The sequence below is a fragment of the Papio anubis genome, chromosome 9, assembly GCF_008728515.1.
Source record: "Papio anubis isolate 15944 chromosome 9, Panubis1.0, whole genome shotgun sequence".
NCBI lineage: Eukaryota > Metazoa > Chordata > Mammalia > Primates > Cercopithecidae > Papio > Papio anubis.
The window spans coordinates 109,809,596-109,828,856 of NC_044984.1; the positions used below are offsets into that span (position 1 = coordinate 109,809,596).

The 19,261-nt window shown below is 43.1% G+C and overlaps 1 long non-coding RNA gene across 2 annotated transcripts in view; it reads left to right on the plus strand.

Annotated features, from left to right (window-relative positions):
• Positions 1 to 15,620: 15,620 nt before the first annotated feature.
• The window catches only part of LOC103876089, a 31,336-nt gene continuing 27,695 nt past the window's right edge, over positions 15,621 to 19,261 (plus strand). Inside the window, exons 1-3 of one of the 2 annotated variants that reach the window (XR_004176212.1) lie at positions 15,621 to 16,002; positions 16,798 to 16,885; positions 17,864 to 18,028. This is a non-coding gene — a long non-coding RNA (uncharacterized LOC103876089). Of the gene's footprint in view, positions 16,886 to 17,863; positions 18,029 to 19,261 lie in introns of both variants that reach the window. The other variant, XR_002515877.2, reaches the window with a different exon arrangement.

Genomic DNA, 19,261 nt, shown 5'->3' on the forward strand with positions numbered 1-19,261 from the left:
ATGACATTTTGAAAATAAGCAGCTCTTGAAGGCAGCAGGGCATTGTAGAACCCAGACCCACCCAGGTCCAGATGACAGCCCTGTCCACCATTAGTCATAGTGTCAGTGGACTACTCTGTGCCTCAGTTTCCTCATATGCAAAATAGGGGGAAAGAGCACTTTGCTCCTAGGTTTTCAGGACATTCGAATGAGAAGTGTTCAGCACAGTGGCTGGCACATAAGAAGAGATGAATAAACATTAGCTGTTGTAAAGAAAAGGGAATTAATAAATATAAGAGAGATACGTAGATGGGTAAACTGGGTGCAGTGGCTCACACCTGTAATCCCAAAACTTTGGGAGGCCAAGGTAGGAGAATTGCTTAAGCTCAGGAGTTTGAGACCAGCCTGGACAACATAGCGAGACCTCATTTCTACTAAAAAAAAAAAAAAAAAAAAAATTAGCTGGGCATGGTGGTAAGTATCTGTGATTTCAGCTATGTGGGAGGCTGAGGTGGGAGGATCACTTGAGCCAGGAAGTCAAGGCTGCAGTGAGCTGTGATCAAACCACTGCACTCCAGCCTGAGCCACAGAGTGAGAGCCTTTCTCAGAAATATATACATACATACATACAAATATACATCCAAAAATAGTTTAAAAAGATAGATGACAGATGGATGGATAGATAGATAGATACTATTTGTGTTAGATGCGTATATAGAATATTTCCTGGATCAGGATTAAAATACGTTAAATAAGCTTCCTATAAAGAATTAGACAAATAGAATTAGACAAATTAAGATTCCAAGGAGTTGGGATTTTTTAGATTTTATTGCCTTCGCTTTAGAAAAAAGACCGAAATAGTTTCTCAAAACAACATATATTAGTAATAAGCAAAAGGAAATGGCTAGGAATAAATATTTTCAATATGACCTATTTAAAGAAAAAGATACAGCAGATGTGAAATAGAAACATTGGCTTAAATACAGGAGTGGGGGGGGGTAAACAGAGATGGGGGGAGGGAAGGAAAGACAGAGAAAAAAAACATTTGATCTTGTAGTTTTCGCTCCTATAGAAACCCTAATAAAGGAAAATTGGACCCAAATTGCACACAGGTGTATAGTAGAAAGATGACTTCAGAGAATCAAATCAAGGAAATGATGGCAATGGCCACAGACTTTAATCTGCAGATTACTCTGGAATTGATTGCTTTCCTTCAAAATGACAACTCATCCATTCTTCTGTCTATTCAGGCATTCATTCACTGCCCGGGTTGCAACCATCTACACCCCAAATATAACAACAATGATACAACACCAACAGTAGCGGGTAACATTTTATTGAGCCCTTACTATGGGCCAAATAGATTATCTTAAGTCCTTTACTTGTTATTAACCAATTTCATTCCTGCAACAACTTACAAAGGGTGTGCTGGCATCCTCATTGTATGGTTGAGGAAACCGAGGTACAGAGAGCTAAGTGACTTGTCCAAGATCACACAGCTTAGAAGTGGGAGAAGCAGGATGTGAACTCAGGCATGTTAGCTCTAGATCCCCTTCCTCCACCCTCCTTGACCACTGTGCTCTATGCCTCTAGGCCCCTGGCATGTATTTGACATTAGTAATATTCTACCCCACCCCCTACATTGGTCCTCCCCCAACACTTCCTCTATGCAAGTACTTCTAATTGAGTGCTACACACTTCGCAGTTTTTGGATGAATCCTCTGAATCCTTCTTAACACAACACTCCATGTAGCCATTATCAATTAATTAGAATTGGCACGGTGATAAAGCCAGTTTGACAACTGAACCAGTTGTGACTGCTTGATTGCAAGCAACAGTAGCTGACTCTGGTACCATAAGCCAAAAGGGACTCCACTAAAAGGATATGGGAGAATTCTAAGGACTAAGTTTTAGCAACTGGGAATTTCTCCTGGAGCCCTTGAAAGCAGGTACCCAGTAGGCTGGCAGAGTTGTCTGGACTCTCCCGCTGAAGTGAATGTGTTCTAAGTCTATTTTTTTTCTCTTACCCTTGCATCTTTTTGCTGAAAATTTTAATTTCTAAGAGAGTGTCTCTTGGTTTCACACATAGACTCTCTGTCCACTGGAAGAACACGGAATGAAGTTGGGTGAGTTGCCCATAAAGGAAACTGAGGGACTACATTAAGGAGAAAAAAAATTCTGGGTAGCTCAAAACACCACCACCAGCACCACCACCAAATATACACTGCACTAGACCTGATCTGCCCAATTAACCAGGCCCATGAATTCTAACAGAACCACAAACTGCTGAACAGGTTAATTGGTTGGACTGTAAGCCATCACTAAAACAGTTTTGCTGATGATTATAAATCGAGGTTAGGTGTCCTCACTTGGGGAACTAACTCATCAACCAGAGAAAGAGCCGGCAACCTCCAGGATGACTCTTGGAAAGTCTCTGATGAAATCAGCTTGTTGATTAATGCAATTAGCACCATTAGGAAAGGAAGTTGTTAACCTAAATCAATTATCCACAGACATCTATCACGCTAAGTGTTCCTTCTTTGTCTTAAGCATATTGCACTGTTTGGTGTTTCAGTGGTGATGACCATTAAAAATAAATGATTATTGTTGATTTTCTATTGATATAGCTATTAATGTATTGGTGCCTGTGTGTATAGGCCGCTTACATGTAGTGTACAGAAAATAGATGTACTAACAATAGGAAGTAAGTATTGACTCCCATTTCTCAGCTCAGGAGGTAAATATTGACCAACGAAAAACAGCTACTAGCTTATGATGAGCTAAAAGGGAAAAGGTTCATCTCAGCTTGATTTTTCTTTAATTACTTCTATCATTCATCATCTGCAGTGCAGAGGTTCAGCCGGAAGGATGTAATTCTTTATCTTTGCTTTGGTATCTAATTCAGTCTCTCCAATCATGGTCCCAAAGTACTTTCTACCAGTCAGTTTCCACCTATGTGAAAACTCTTGTTCCTCTTGCCTTTTCTAAATGTTTCCACCACTTTGGACCAGCAAACTGAAATCCTCTCTATCCATCTTCCACACTAACCGTGATCTATTACATTTTCTTAAACCCAGCCCCAAATGCATAGAACAACTGTCCATGATAATAATAGATAACATCTACTGTATTCCTTTTACCACCCAGTCCTTTGCATAAATCTCTAATGATCACCTCCATCTTACAGAATAATAAAAATAATGATAGCTATTGCTTATGCATTTAAACACTTTGCACATATGAACTAATTTAAAGTCCCAGCTAGCTCTAAGGTGACATTATTATGACTATTTTACTGATTAGGAAACACAAAGACAGAGAAAAGAAAAATTCTACACAGCTGGTAAAAAATAGCATAACCCATTAATTCTGACTATACCTTTTCCCCCAGTCACCCATGCTTCTCTGGATGTATTTATTTAAGTTTTGTAGCACGAGCCAAGTTTCAGGAATATATTTTTGCTGTCATAGATCTTTGCCCTGGTGTGTGTGTGTGTGTCTGTGTGTGTGTGTGTGTGCATGTTGTGTGTCTCCACCTCACACCCCAAAAGGGAACTGAAATTCAACAAGTTCAAGTAATTTACTAAAGTGTACACAGTCAATAAAGTGAATCAAGAGACTTAAGCCAGGCTCTGTCCCCAGACTTTCCTTTTTTGAGCGAGATAGAATCTGAAAAGTTCGATCTTGTAAGAGAAACATAGTTAGGGTTTTTAAGCTTTTTGTTTTCAGATTTCTCCATTGCAGCAGTGCCTGGAATGAGCACTACAGGAATAGAGACAACGTATAATGCTTCATATTCCCATCGGGGCCTGGAATTTGATTGCCACATCCAGAAATATCTGCTTGATCGATGGGAGTGACTGGATTTAACAGAGCAAGTAAGGCTCTGCAGGGAAGGAAAGGACTGTTGCTGGGGGCAACCAGGGAGAATGAATATGAAGAAAATCACAATGCAAAAGAGAAAGAACGATTGTTCCAAGCATCTTGCCTGCCAGTGCCCGAGAAGGTCAGACTTTTACGGAGTCATCAAAAGGTTTAAACATGGCAAACCAGAAAGGCAATCTGGATTTTCCCTTGGGAGCTGAATTGTCAAGAACTTATTTCAAAATGCTTTAGACTTTCTGCTAAGACAACACTTCTTCAGCTGGTTAATTAAAACTGGGTGTCAGCAATGCTTCCAAGTCACCAGGAGAGGTGTCAGCTTCAGGGCACACTGGGTTGAGGAAACCTCACAGGTTTTGATCTTCAGGGAATTGCTTAAGGGCCAGGGCACCTCCTTGTAAAAGCAGCTGGAGAGGAGCAGAGAGGAGTGGGGGCGAGGAGGATGAACCGGAAGATTCCAGTAGTGGAAGAGGGGAGGCCATTGAGATGTGGACTCGGGATGGATTTCTTTCTTTAATTTATTTAGAATGACACCCTGGTTTCCCTGGAAAGATTGAACTTCAAAAATAAAAGTTCCATCTCACTTTTGTTCATTGTTCCTGTTAAGAGTTCGTGAAAGATAATTACTACACTACCTGATGAAAATCGCAGGTCACCAGGTACCACTTCCTATCAGGAGCAACTTAGATGATTGATAAGCTGATGTAGTAGGCTGCATAATACCCTCCCTCCTCCCCCAACCCCCGAGATGTCCACTTCCTAATCCCCAGAATCTCTGGCACTGGTGACTACGGGACCTTATGTGGCAAAACGGACTTTGCAGATGTGATAAATCTGAGGATCTTGAGACGGGAGATGATCCTGAATTATCTGGGCAGGACCAATTCCATTATAAAGGCCTTTATAAGGGAGAGGCAGGAGGGTCAGGAAGAGGAGCTGCAACAACAGAAGCAAAGAATAGAGTGATGTGGGGCCACAAGCTAAGGAATACAGGTGGCTCCTACAAGCTGGGAAAGACAGGGTACCTGTTTCTCCCTAGAAACTCCAGAAAACCTCACCTTGATTTTAGCCCCATAAGACTTACTTTGGACTTCTGATCTCTCCAACTGTACAAGCCACTAAACTTGCAATAATTTATTATTACAGCAAAAGGAAACTAATACAGTTAGCTCATGTATTGCCTTACTCCAGAAAGGTTTTCAAGTCACTTTCGATGCTATGTAAAATGCAACAAAAATAACCCAAAGTAAAATGGAGTTAGGCAACTTTTTTCCCCTGAAATTACTGTCAATGGTGAGGGCATAAAACAACAGAAAAGGAGGCTGAGATTTCTCACATGTTCTGTTGATTTGCCAGGATGGACCCTCAGCTTCCTGCCAGCCAATGTGAAAAGAGGAATTACAAAGTTGTGTGATTCCAAATAACTGCACAAAACCAAGCCAACTGCTCAGAAGAATAGCTATTCTTCATACTAAAGCTAGAAATCTTCACTTCTTGGGGTTCTCCTCAATGTTCTCCTTGTGTGATGAGATGAAACAGAAATCACCTGATCATTCATTTCCTTCACAACATTTCTTAGAATATCTCTACGGTCTAGGTGCTGAGACACAGAGACGAAGGGCAGTTGCAGGAATAAAGTTCTTGTGGCATTAAGGGAAAAGCAAAATAATAAGTACAGTGCTGTAAAATCAGGGTGATAAAATTGGAGAGGAAGGAGGAAGCCCAGAAGAAGTTTAGATGGGGCAGTGAGAACCAACTTGGATAGAGCAGGTGGTTCACAGATGGACATTGGGCAGAAAAAGTGGATCCAAACCACATAATGGAAAGCCTTGAATCCCAGGATAAGATGCATAGAATTTACTCCAAAGTTAACAAGGAGCCATGGAAGGCTATTGAGCAGGATAGTGACATGATGGAGGAAGATTTGGGGGACTCTTTGGGCAGGTGTTGTAAAATAAATTCTCTATGTTATTATTGACCCCGAAGAAGCATAAATCCAGCCTAGGCATACAGTGAGAAAATCATTCCCAAGTGCTGCCCAGGTTGAGCCTTGAAGGCTGGAAAGGAGTAACCAAGTAGAGAAGGGATGAATATATGTGTGGAGGTTGTATGGGAAGCAATTAAAGTTATGGTGGAAAAATAATGTGAAATAAATACAGATATCCTGGAGCCAGGGGAAGCCCAGCACCGGTCATGAGTTACGTAGACCAGCCTCAAAGATGCCCGTCTTTGCCCTCCCGCTTTGAAGCAACAATCATGGATAAGAAAAGATTTCCACAACCAACATTAATTCATTCATTGATTCATTCATTTGTTTATTCAGTAAATATTTATTCAGGACTTACTGTGTACCAGGCACTGTGAGGACAACAAGGAGTAGACAACACCTTTTGCCTTTGTGGAGATTAGATTTCAGGAAAGGAAGACAGTAAGTTCACAAATAAATAATGATACGATACATCAGGTCAACACCTGATGCTACATAATATACATAATGCTACATAATATACAGAGCCCAGAAAAGGGCAAAAATCCACAATGGCAGTGATGCTTGGGTAGAGTTGGGGTCAGGAAAGCAGATGGGATTAGAGCAGGGAGCAGCAACAGCTCTAACAGCTATGACATGTTTCAGCTCTTCAGTTGAGTGGTAGATTCAAAGGTGTGATTTTATTATTGGGTCTTTGTAACTTAAGAGACGCTACATGTATTCTATTGGATGTGTCAAATATTAACTGGCTTAAACAATTTAGAGGGCTAGGGGCTGCTATTTATTTTATTTTATTTATTTTTTTATTGTGGTGGTCTGGGAAAGCCTCTGTAAGGAGCTGGTATCTACAGAGATGTAAAAGAAATGAGAGAGTGAACTCTGCCTATGGGAACAGCATCCAGGTAGCAGGAACAGCAGTTGGGAAGGTCCTAAATGCTTGGAGTGTTTGCAGGATCAATCATAGGAGAAAACCTTGGAAGCACAGAGCTACCTAGAACCTCTTTCTGATGGCTAAGGCTGTTATGCCTATTTTATATCATTCTCCTCCTGTCCAAGGACTTTGAAAGAGATAAAAGTCATTAATGCATACATTCATTTATTCATTATCATTTGTTAAGCACTTACTGTTTGCTTATCAGTGGAGATAAAAATAACAGTGAAAATAAGGTCCACACCTTTAAGGAGCTTATCATTTGATGAAGGAATCGAGGGGAAGAAATTGAGGAAAGCGGAAAAAGCTCTGAGCATTCTCCATGTTCAACTCGCCCCTTCCTAGGATCCCCACCCATGAAGAACTTGACTTGGGTTCCTCGTGGAACCTCAGTTAGCATGACAGGGTGCTGATTCCCGGCTGAGAACACCCTCCCAGGTCAGGAAGTTTGCTCCGGGCCCAACAATTAGAGGTGGCGACGCTGATGTTCCACAGCGGGTGGCTTCCCCGCCCTGAATGGAGCCACAGTTGTGCACAAACAGAGGTCAGGTGTGGGGCAGCTTCTGCATGCACTTGATAGCTTTTCCAGCCAGCGTAGGTCCAGAAAGTGCCAGACTCCACATCAACTATTTGCACCAAAAATTTGTGTAAACGCCTGTTTCATGTAGCAACAGGCAGGATCATGTTTAGGACATTCCCCTCCATCTGTAAATTCCCAAAAAAATTAGCCCATCCTTCCCAATTCTCTGTTCACAAACGACTACTGGGAAAATCAATAGAGAATGAGGTAAGGGAAGCACTTTGTACAAAATGGAAAATTCTGTATTTCCAGTGTAAACCTTTCCCTGGCACTTACAGCATTAGAGAAGTTTGCAATAACGATAATAACGCCAACTTTCTTTGGCTACTCTTCCTCCTTGCTCAAGCAAGAGCTTAGTTGACTGAGCTCTCTCCACCCCAGGTTTTTCTGAGAGTCCACCAGCAGTGGACCACATGTGTGTACAAACAGATTAGTTAGTTCCTCAAAAAGTTAAACATAGAATTACCATATGATCCTGCAACTCTGTTGTCTATCCCCAAAAGAACTGAAAACAGATACTCAAACAAGTGCTTGTACATAAATGTTCATAACAACATTATTCATAACAGCAGATAGGTGACAACAACTCACATGCCCATCACTGGATGAACAGATAAAACGTGGTCTATAAATACAATGAAATATTATTCATTCATAAAAAGGAACGAAGTACTGATAATGCTACAAGGTGGATGAATCTGAGAACTTGACGCTTAGTCAAAGAAACCAGTTACAAAAAAGTCACATATCGTATGATCCCATTTTTATGAAATTTCCAGGATGGACCAATCTATAAGGACATAAAGCAGATTGGTGGTTGCCAAGGGCTGGGAGCAGGAGGGAATGGGAGTGGCTGCTTCATGGGTGCAGAATTTTCTTTTGGGGTGATGAAAGTGCTTTGGAACAAGACAGAGATGATGATTGCACAACAGTGTAAATATACCAAGTGCCAGTGATTATCCACTTTAAAATGGTTTAATGTATGGTATGTGAGTTTCACCTCAGTTTTTTAAACGTCAGCTTATTTGTCTGCTATAACTAGCCCACAGTTTCTCACTGGGTACTGCAGTCTTCCATTAACCACTTTCAGACAACCACTGGGTACTGATGGTTGATTGGGTGCAAGCATCCAACATGTTATTAGATGCAACTTTATTTTGCCAGCATCCATGGGGTCCCATCATTTTTTGTTGGATGACCTGCACAGCTAAAAATCTGGAATCCCAAAGACCAAAGTTTTATGCTCCCTTTATTCAGCACCCTTTTAGAGTATGCCCTATTTCTTACAGAGTTGTAGTGAAACCTTTGGATTTGATTCCAAGCGGAATGCAAGCAGGCACTGCTTGGAAACGGTAAGATCAGTAAAGCAAATGATAGATTTTTAGGTTCCACACCACAGTCCTTTCAACTTAGAACCTAGTAAAAAGGATTAGCTGTTTGTCATCCACAAGGCCACATGAAAGCTACTCAGTCTGTTAAAAGACTCCTGTACGCACACCCTGGTCCAAGGGCCCTATACTCTCTGCCCTTTGATAAAACCAGACCCGCTTATATGGATGTTTGGCAAGGGAATAATAAACACCTGCTAAGAGAATAAGAGAGGTTTACGGAGGGGAGGGGAGCGAGGCTAGACATGAGCACTTCGCATTGTGTATCATCTACACAGCTGATAGAGAATGAATTCTTTCTTTCCAATTCGGCGCCATCATCCATCACAGTCAATTTTCAGCTCATCTGGAAGGTTTCAGGAAGCCCAGAATGGGATCAGTGCTACAAAACAGTCACAACAGCAAGCCTTTCTAAATGGATTACAGCGAATGAAAGTATAAAAATAGTTCCCAGTTTAGAGGAATTTACTCTGCTACACCTTACACTCAAATTTCCTCATTCCATCCTCACAACAAACCTATGAGGTGGGAACTTTAATTGTTTCCATTTTGCAGATGAGAAAACCGAGGCTCTGAGAGGTCAAAGGAAGGGTCTGTGGTCACACAGGTAGAAAGTGGCAGGTCTAGGAAATGAACATAGATTGTGTCAACGCCAGGTCCTGCAGCTCGATTGCGATGCTAATGGTACAAGCTCAGTAAGTTCTACACTTCTGCCTACATTCTCTCTGCCTGAAACTCACTTTGTTTTTAGTAGTGAACTGAAAGTGCATCAGAACAGGGAATTGCTCCCTTGGAGTCTTTTGTCTTTTCCACCTTTCTTAGACTTATTCTCATAGCTGAGCATAAAGGTGACTTAGAAGACACATGATAGAGACTTGGAGACAAAGGAAAATATACATTTTCAGTGTATTGAACTTGGTTCTTCCCAGTGGCACTAGTTCATCCCGAAAGTCCTGGCATTTGCAGGCAAAGGGAATCCACTGGGGAGAAGAAGTGAGCGTGTGAGGCTGAGAGGAAGATGCAAGCTTCTTCTTCCCTGGGTTAACCGCCCGGGACCTATCGGAGAGGCTGGGAGCAAGGAATATTTGTTCATTCTCTAAATATTCCTCAGTGCCTCCTCTGGCCTGGCCCTCTGCCATATGCCAAGGTGGAACAGCAAATAAGAAAAGACACAGTCTCTACCTTCAATGGACTGCACACTATTGGAAATGTAGATTAAATAACAATTGTAAAATAAATAATACATTCTGGCTACGATGAGTGTCATGAAGAAAACATATAAGATGCCATAAGAACATTTAAAAAGAGCCAGAATCAGAGCAAGTACAGGAGGAAGAAGGCTGCAAGTGACAGAAAAATCCAACTTGACAGTGGCTTAAACAAGGTAATTTAGGCTGGGCACATTGGCTCACGCCTGTAATCCCAGCATTTTGGGAGGCCAAGGTGAGTGGATCGCCTGAGGTAATGAGTTCGAGACCAGCCTGGCCAACATGGTAAAACCCTGTCTCTACTAAAAATACAAAAATTAGCTAGGCATGGTGGCAGGTGCCTATAATCCCAGTTATTTGGGAGGCTGAGGCAGGAGAATCGCTTGAACCCAGGAGGCAGAGGCTGCAGTGAGCATCATTACACTCCAGCCTGGGCAACAAGAATGAAATCTGTCTCAAAAAAAAAAAAGAAAGAAAGAAAGGAAAGGATAAAAAAAAGAGGTAGAAGTTTATTTCTTCAGCATTTAACAGAAGTTGAGAGGTGGCAGATCAAGGCTGACATGGCAGGTGAGTAGTGACATGGGGAACCCAAGACTCAATTTTTGCCCTACTTTCTGGCACATAATCTAGTCTCATGGCTGCCTCCTGGTTCAAAATGGCTGCTAGAGCACCAGCCATCACATTCAAATTGCAGGTTAGAGCAGAAGGAAAGGCAGAGGGGCAAAATAGGCTTCTCCTAGCCACATCAACACCCCTTAAACTGTCTTCCCAGGGCTGAGCGGGTAGCTCACTTCTGTAACCCCAGCACTCCAGGAGGCTGAGGCAGGCAGGTCACCTGAGGTCAGGAGATTGAGACCAGCCTGGCCAACATAGTGAAACCCCATCTCTACTAAAAATACAAAAGTTAGCCAGCCATGGTGGTGTGCACCTGTAGTCCCAGCTATTCGGGAGGCTGAAGCAGGAGAATCACTTGAACCTGGGAGGCAAAGGCTGCAGTGAGCTGAGATCGCACCACTGCACTTCAGCCTGGGCAACAGAACAAGACTCCATCTAAAAAAACAAAAAGACAAAAATCCATCTTCCCAGGAGTTCCATATATCAGCTCTTCTTTTATTTCATCAATTAGAGCTTAATTGCATGGCCGCAGTACAAGTAAAGTTGGACAATGTAGTTGTTTGTCTGGTGACCCTGTGCTCAGCTAAAAAGGGGGATTTCTGACACAGTAAGTTCAGAGTATTTGAAAGTGCTTGGAATTTGGGGAAAGAAAAATTCAGTTCAAGCCCCTTCTATGTTACTTACCTTCTGTGTGAACTAAGGCAACTCACTTAACCTCTCCAAACCAGTTTGCCCACCTGTGAAATGGGATCAACAGTACTCCCTTCACAGTGGTGCTGGAGTCTTAACTGAGAAATGTAATTTGAGTGTAAGAGCTTTGCAGAGTCTAAAGCCAAATATGCATCAGAAGAACCATTTTACTGCACAGAATATTTTCCCTTACTCGTTTGAGGCTCCGGTATCTGGCCAAACTAGAATATTTCCTGGGGGGTGACTGTTCCCAGCTTTCTCTTCTAAAGATCCTGACAATGACCTTCCTGCTTAAAAGGCTGCTCTTGGAGATAGAATTCAGGAACTTTTGACTCAGGCTTTGAATCATGATACTGGCATAGGGGTCAAGTAAGAGACATCTTACAAGAACAAAAGATAAGGCACACTAGTGAGGATATCAGAGGCCATAATCAATAGGGCAAATCACACTCAGAAGGAAACCCCCTGGGGCAAGAGGGGTCTAGTCTGCTTGGAAAGCCAGGAAAACATCCATGGTGACTGGCTGCTGGACGGAGCTTCAGGGAGGCAATTGCTCTTAGAGCTGTAAGGAGAGAAGAATCAAAAGGAACCTGAGTTATAAGTAAAGGTGCTTAGAAAGGGAGAAGGATTTTAGCTATAGCAAAACCAGTAACTGCTAACTGTGAGTTTCCTGTACATGAGGCACCCTGCTTTGCTCTTAACATGTAATATTTTGCTGACTCCTGGATAGAGCACCCTGAGTATGTCATTTTATGATTCCCCCATTTACGGATGAAAAATTTCACGTAGGTGGCAAAGTAGCTTGCCCAAGGTCATGTAGCTAGTAAGTGGTACAGATAGGACAAGTTATGATAGATGAGCAGTAACAGAAAACGCATTTCGTGTAACAGGGCTCTATGAGCAAAAGCCAACAGGCTGGAAGTGCGTGGTATAGCGGAGCCATGAAGAAACCAATTCAAATAGATCGGGTGGTTCATAGAAGGGGATGCAATAAGAAAAAGTAGGTCCAAACCACATCATACAAAGCATTGAATTCTGGGGGTAAGATCCTTAGACTTTAACTCCAAAGGTAGCAAGAAGCCATGGGAGGTTATTGAGCAGGATTGTGACACCATAAAGAAAGACTTGGGGGACATTTTGCCTGGGAAGGCTGCTTAAAATGGATTCTCCAAGTTATTATTGGCCTCAATGAACAGATGAGGAAACTGAGGTTAGGAGAATTTCATTAGCTTTCCCAGGTCATAGAGCTAGGAAGTGGCAAGAACAGATTGGAACCTCAGTTATACGTTTATCCCACTGCATGGTAGGCAATGGTATTTCCAAAATTTAGGAAGTCACATACGTTAAGTCAAAATGTCATTAAACTCTTGGCATAGGACGTCATGCAGGTTACCATGATGTCAGGTGAAGGACAGTCAAGAAGCAGCCAAGGTTTAGCCGTGGTTGCAGGAGCAGGCCTTTTTCCAGGGGCCTACATGTGGGGCACATGTGTAGGTTAAATTCTGAGGGCAACTTTCTGAGGGCTACCCACATGCATCTTTGCCAAGACTGATCCCTCAGTGACCTATAGCCTTACGTGCCTCTCACGCCTGGGGAGGAGGAAGAATCAGAGAGCTGTCTCCATTTTTCACCCTGGTAAAGCGAGCAGGGATGTGAAAGCTCCAAGACCAGGGAGGGCCCTAGAGGCCAGCATTCTAAAACATAATTGCTCTATTATTTAAGCAAAGCCACTTAACAGCTCATTAAAGGGGCAAAGGCGATAATTACCCAGGTTTTTATCTGGGGAATCTCATAGAAATGCCAGAGTAATATTTCCAGGTAACCTAAGAACCTGAAAAGCACAGCAAAGCTGAATCACAAAACGCCAGGTCACTTTGGCAGAAGTCTGCTTTCCCCTCTTGAGGGGTTCACTGTACTTGGGAATGACCATAAATGTAATCAAAGTTATCGAACATTTCATATTCAACAGGAATTGTACTAAGTGCAGGCCCATCATGTCTTGAGGCTTCACAACAGCCCTACACAGAAGGTGCATTTAGTAGACCCATTTTACAGGTGAGGAAACTGAGACTTGAAAAGGTGATGTCATTACTTGCCAAAAGTAATTAGGCTAGTAGGTAGCAGAACTGGGACTCAAAAGTAGATGGTTTGTCCATTCTGTTCTCAACAGATCTTAGCTTCAAAGCCCAGTCAAGGGGATCTTCAATAAATTCTGGGGGATAGGTGATCATAACTTTCTGTCATCCAGGGCTAACTTACCAAGGAACATGACAACAAAGAACAGCCAAACTGAAATGGATGTGGAAAAGGGTAATAGACCTTGTGCTTTGCCAACCTTCATTTGGTAGCTCTCTGCATTGAGAGTCACATTCCACCCAGCCAGGATCCTCCTTCTTCAAGTAGCCTTCCCTGATCCACTGGAAAGAACTCACATCTTCACCCTTGGAAGTACCCATGTTACTTACAACCTTGGCTCATTCATTGCAGACTGGGCTTATAGCTGGAGAGACGGGAGAATAGAGAAATATACACAGATAGGTAGACACTATTTGCTGAGCACTAACAATATGCTAGGCACAGCGTCAAAGACTTTATGCCAAGGTAAGCATTGTCAGCCCATATTTTGGAGGAGAAAGCTGAAACTCAGAGAAGGAGGTCAGTTGCCCTCATCCCCCAGCCAGCCAATTGCAAAGCAGAGATTCTGGTCTCCAGGTCTCCTGGGCGGGCTGCAGGTCTGTGTGCTAGGCCCACAAAGGGTTAAGCAGTTGCCCTTGACGCTCAACTCTCACCAGTCAGGAAGAGGATAAAGGAGGGATGCCCATTCCATGTGTATAGACCTGGCATCTGCAAACTAAGGCCTGAGGACCAAATCCACTTACTGCCTGTTTTTGTATGTCCCGTGAGCTAAAAATAGTTTCTACCTTTCTACATAGTTTATAACAATGATAATAATAAGATTTTGGCCGGGCACGGTGGCTCACACCTGCAATCCTAGCACTTTGGGAGGCCAAGGTGGGCAGATCACCTGAGGTCAGGAGTTTGAGACCAGCCTGGCCAACATCGCAAACCCTGTCTCTACTAAAAATCAAAAAATTAGCCAGGCATGGTGGCATGTGCCTGTAATGCCAGAGACTCAGGAGGATGAGGCAGGAGAATCACTTGAACCCGGGAGGCGGAGGTTGCAGTGAGCCGAAATTGTGCCACTGCACTTCGGCCTGGGTGACAGGGCAAGACTCCCTCTCAAAAATAAAAATAAGTAGTATTTTATGGCACATGAAGGTGATATGAAATTCAAATTTTAGTGTCCACAGATTAAGTTTAAGTGGAGTACCACTACACTCATTCATTTATGTATTATCTAAGACTGCCTAGACTTTACAAAGGCAGAGATGAAAGTAATTATCACAAAGACCATGTGGCGCACAAAGCTTGAAATATTTACTCTCTTACCTTTTAAGGAAAAGTTTGCCAACCTGTGGTGTAGATCATGAAAGTTCAACCTATTGGTATCATCTGGGCAAATGCAAGGATGTGCAATGGCAGAAAAATCCTAGCCTCTTGGGAGAGGAAGAGATAGACAAATACACAGACCTCCAGGAGTATCACACAAGGGGTCGCACCCTTAGAGGCAGTCAGGAGCACACAGATATCTAGGCATAAACCCACAGAGAAAAGCAAACATCGAGAAGACATGCAGAGACACACAGATACGGATAAACATCCTAGTGTACACATTCAAAAGCTTGGAGCCATCCAGGTGTAGTAGACACACAAGCATCTAAGTAAACACACACACATACATAGAGGAAACCCACACCTTCATGCACACAGACACAAACTCCCAGGGCCCCAAAAAGAACATGCCAGCTACCAGGTGTACAAATATATATGACACTACATACGCATGGAGATACATACAGAGCCATCCAGGCATATATATACACACACAGAGGAAACCCACAACTGTCCAGCTATCATGCTGTCACAGGTAAAGAAAGCAATGTCAGCTGCACGTAGAAAAACACGGTAATTCAGAGACAGCAAGAGAGAGAGGAAAGGGAAGGAGGAGAGAAGAGGAACGGGGGGAGGGAGGGAGGGAGACAGAGAGAAAGAGAAAGAGGAGGAGGAGGAAAACAGAGAAAGAGATGAGGGGGTGGGAAGAGGAAGGAGAGAGAGACCCCCCAGGGTCCTTCCTTCTCACCGTTTATTTAATGTCTCTTCTGGAAGTTCACATGCCAGGGACTCCTTTGGGAGCCTATAGACCCCTTCTCATAATAACATTTCTAAATGATTGAAAACAACGCCTGTTCCATTGACATAAAGTTATCTTCTAGAGTTGTGCAGAAGAGCCACCTCCTGCAATGACCCAAAACCCCTTCCTTCCTTCCAGGGCCTCCTTGTTCCTCATGACCTCTTTCCTCTGGCCACTCTTGAGAATTCCATTCGAGAGATATTCATAAAGCACCTACTGGGTTCCACGTACAGGAGAAACAGATGAATTGATGGTGTACCTGCTCACAAGGAGCTCTGGTTTGAGAAGGGATTAAGAAAGAGTATATCATGGTGATGCAAATCAGACATCAAAAAGTGCTTAGATTCAAAATACTCTGCAAACCCAGATAAGGCCAGCAAGATGTGATATTAACAACAGCTAATGCTTCTAGAAAGCTTAGGACTTGCCTGCTATAACTCCAGGTGCTTTATATGGATTGTCTCCCTGGATCCCGGCATGCCCCTGTAAGGTAGGTGCTATTATCTTTATTTTAGAGATGAAGACACTGTGGAGAGGGGGATGGGCTCAAGGTCACACAGCTGGGCTTTGTGGCTGGCTGGCTGGCTCTAGGGCATGTGCTCTTAGTCACCACACTTTATGAACCCCACATTACTACGCAGAGATCTTTCATGGAGATGTTCTCTAGACTATGAATGTGGAAAGAGGTCATTCTCTGCACCTAGGGCCTGGAACTTACCAAGGGACATGATTTGCTAAGAACAGCCAAACAGATGAGGAAAAGACTAATAGACCTTGTGCTTTGCCAACCTTCATTTTGTAGCTCTCCACATTGACAATAATATTCCACCCAGCCAGGATCTCCCTCTTCAAGTAGCCTTCCCTGATCCACTGGAAAGAACTCATGTCTTCACCCTTGAAAGTATCAATCTGAGTTAGAGCCTTGGCTCATTCATTCCATACTGGGCTTACAGCTGGGGAGACAGGAGAATAGAGAAATATACACAGATGGCTAGACACTATTTGCTGAGCACTAGCAATATGCAAGGCACAGTGTCAAAGACTTTATGCCAACGTAAGCATTGCCAGCCCATATTATAGAGGAGAAAGCTGAAACTCAGAGACAGGAGGCCACTTGCCCTCATCCCCCAGGGAGTCCATTTCAAAGCAGAGATTCACATTCAGGTCTAACTGATCACAGGACCACCCTCGCCCCCGCCAATCATGCTCCTCTCCACTGGGGTCATGGGGACCACCTTAGAGTCTGTCTTATTATCGTAATCATGATTATTATCTCTGTTGCAAGCACTGGAACATTATGAAATCTCACTCTCTTACTTTAAGACATGAGCTGAGAAAGATGAGGAGAGGTCACCTAGATCTTGCAGCCCAAGGTAAATATTTTCGTTACGCTTAAAACAAAGGGCACTATTAACACATTTTAAGCAGGCAGTTGACATGATCATGATGTCTTGTGACATCAGCTGGGTGGCCAAGGAGTCAGTACAGCAGAGGGCCTTTCCTCTCTGCTTCCATAACCTCAACTGCATCTCCCCCAGCCCTTCCCACCTTGGTCCCCTCCAGTGATTGACAGGCTTCTGAATTATGAAAAAGGAATGAGAGATATTGTTATCTCTGCTAGGGCCTTACCCCCATCCTTCAAAGGAGTGGGAAGGTCTTTCTGTGCAGGAAAATCTATAAAGTCATCAAAAGAACCATGTTTCTGTCCTTCTCAGCTGCCTCTTTCAGCTCCATTCTCCTGCATCAGACAGCTGTCTCCTGCTGTCTATCCAGGTGGCAGGCTGGAGGGTGGGGGCAGGGAAGAGGGGAGGGTAATGGAGTTGGGGAGAGAGGAAGTGCCACCTGTCAATCTCCGTCACCTCGTACCCTCTTGCTGCTGCCTCCACTGGGAAGTGCTTTCCTCGTTTGTATGTTGAAGGATAGCCAAGCTTCTGGGTATTAACCACCTGCCTGGATAATCATCTCCTCTTTTAACCTCTGTGACCATTCTTCCCTCTGGGTCAATGCAATGCAAAAACACAGCACTCAGACCCGGTTCTGGGTGCTCAAGTTCACGGTTGCATTCAGTGTTGTGGTTTCAGGTCAGAGCGTCCATGGTTCAAACAGTGACTCTACCACTTACTAGCTGGGTTCACTTTGGGCAAACGATTATAATGGACCTCAGTTTCCTTCTTGTTATTGGATTGAATTGTGTCCTCCCAAATTTTATATGTGGAAGTTCTAACCCCTAGTACTTCAGAATATGACTTTATTTGGAAATCGGATCATTGAGATTTAATTAGTTAAAATGAGGTCCTGCTAGAGTAAGGTGAGCCCCTAATTCAATATTAACGGGGGAAATTTGGACACAGGCCTGCATACAGGAAGAATACCACGTGAGGACTGAAGTTATGCTCACACAAGTCAAAGGACTACCAGAAGCTAGGAGAGAGGCCTGGAGCAAATTATTCCTGCTGTGTTCAGAGAGAGCATGGCCTTGCCAACATCTTCAACTTGGACTTCAAGCCTCCAAAAAAGTATGAGACAATACATTTCTGTTGCTTAAGCCAACTAGTTTCTAGCATTCTGTTACAGTATCCCTGGGTAAATAATACACATCTCTTATAAAATGAGTAGTCTGGAACAGTCCTCGGCATGTAGTGAATGATATTTAAGTATTTGCTGTTACTGGCTATGTGGTATTTGGAGGAGTCTTCTACATCTCTGAGCCCTTTTTCTTCCTCTCTTCTGAAGGAAGACCAGTAGCTTTAACTTTCCAGGACCTATATATGGCAAAGACAGTGGAAGAAACAAACCTCTCCTTTCTTTTCTTAATTTTTTAAAATTTTAAGTTCTGGGATACACGTGCTGAGCGTGCAGGTTCGTTACATAGGTATACAGGTGTCATGGTGGTTTGCTGCACCTATCAACCTGTCATCTGGGTTTTAAGCCCCGCATGCATTAGGTATTTGTCCTAATGCTCTCTCTCCCAAACCTCCCCTTTCTTACATAGATTATTCAATCCTTCACTCTTTTGTTAATTCATTCAACAACCACTGGGGATACAGCATGTATATAACAGTCAAAATCTGTGCCGTCAGAAGCTCACATTCGAGTGGTGGAAAACAAAATAAATAAGGTGAATAAAGGAATATGGTAGATGAGCTGCGTTCAAGTGGAAACGAATGGCACACAGAAAACCAAGACTGGAGAATGGAATCTATTTTAGTAGGGAGAGCAATGCAATTTTAAGTGGACAGTCCAGAACGCCTGTTATCACCGTAGTGTTCATTTGAGTAGAGACTTAAAGGAAGTGAGAAAGTCACTCATGTGGATATCTGGGGGAACAGCGTTTCTGGCAAAGGGAATTGCATGGGCAGGAGTGTGTTTGGTGTGTTGGAGGAATGACAGACAACGAAGCCCTGCAGAAACGATAGTAAGGATGGTGGGAAGCAGGGTGAGTTACAGAAGCACTAAGGATTCTGGATTCTCCTGGAGGGGGAAATTAATAAAACCTGGAGCTACTACATTTGAGCACTTACTATGTGCTGGGCACTACCGTTTTTAACCTTCAAACAACCTTATGGGTTATAAGTAGAAACATTATCCCCATTTTAGCAGATGAGGAAATTGAGTCACAAAGAGGTCATAGATCCTGCCTGAGGTCACAGATCTAGTAGGTGGTGGGTCCAGGGATTCTTCCTTACATATTCATAGGGAACTCAGAAGCAGAGGCCATTTCCACGTAGTGGGGTTGAAGGCTTGGCTTA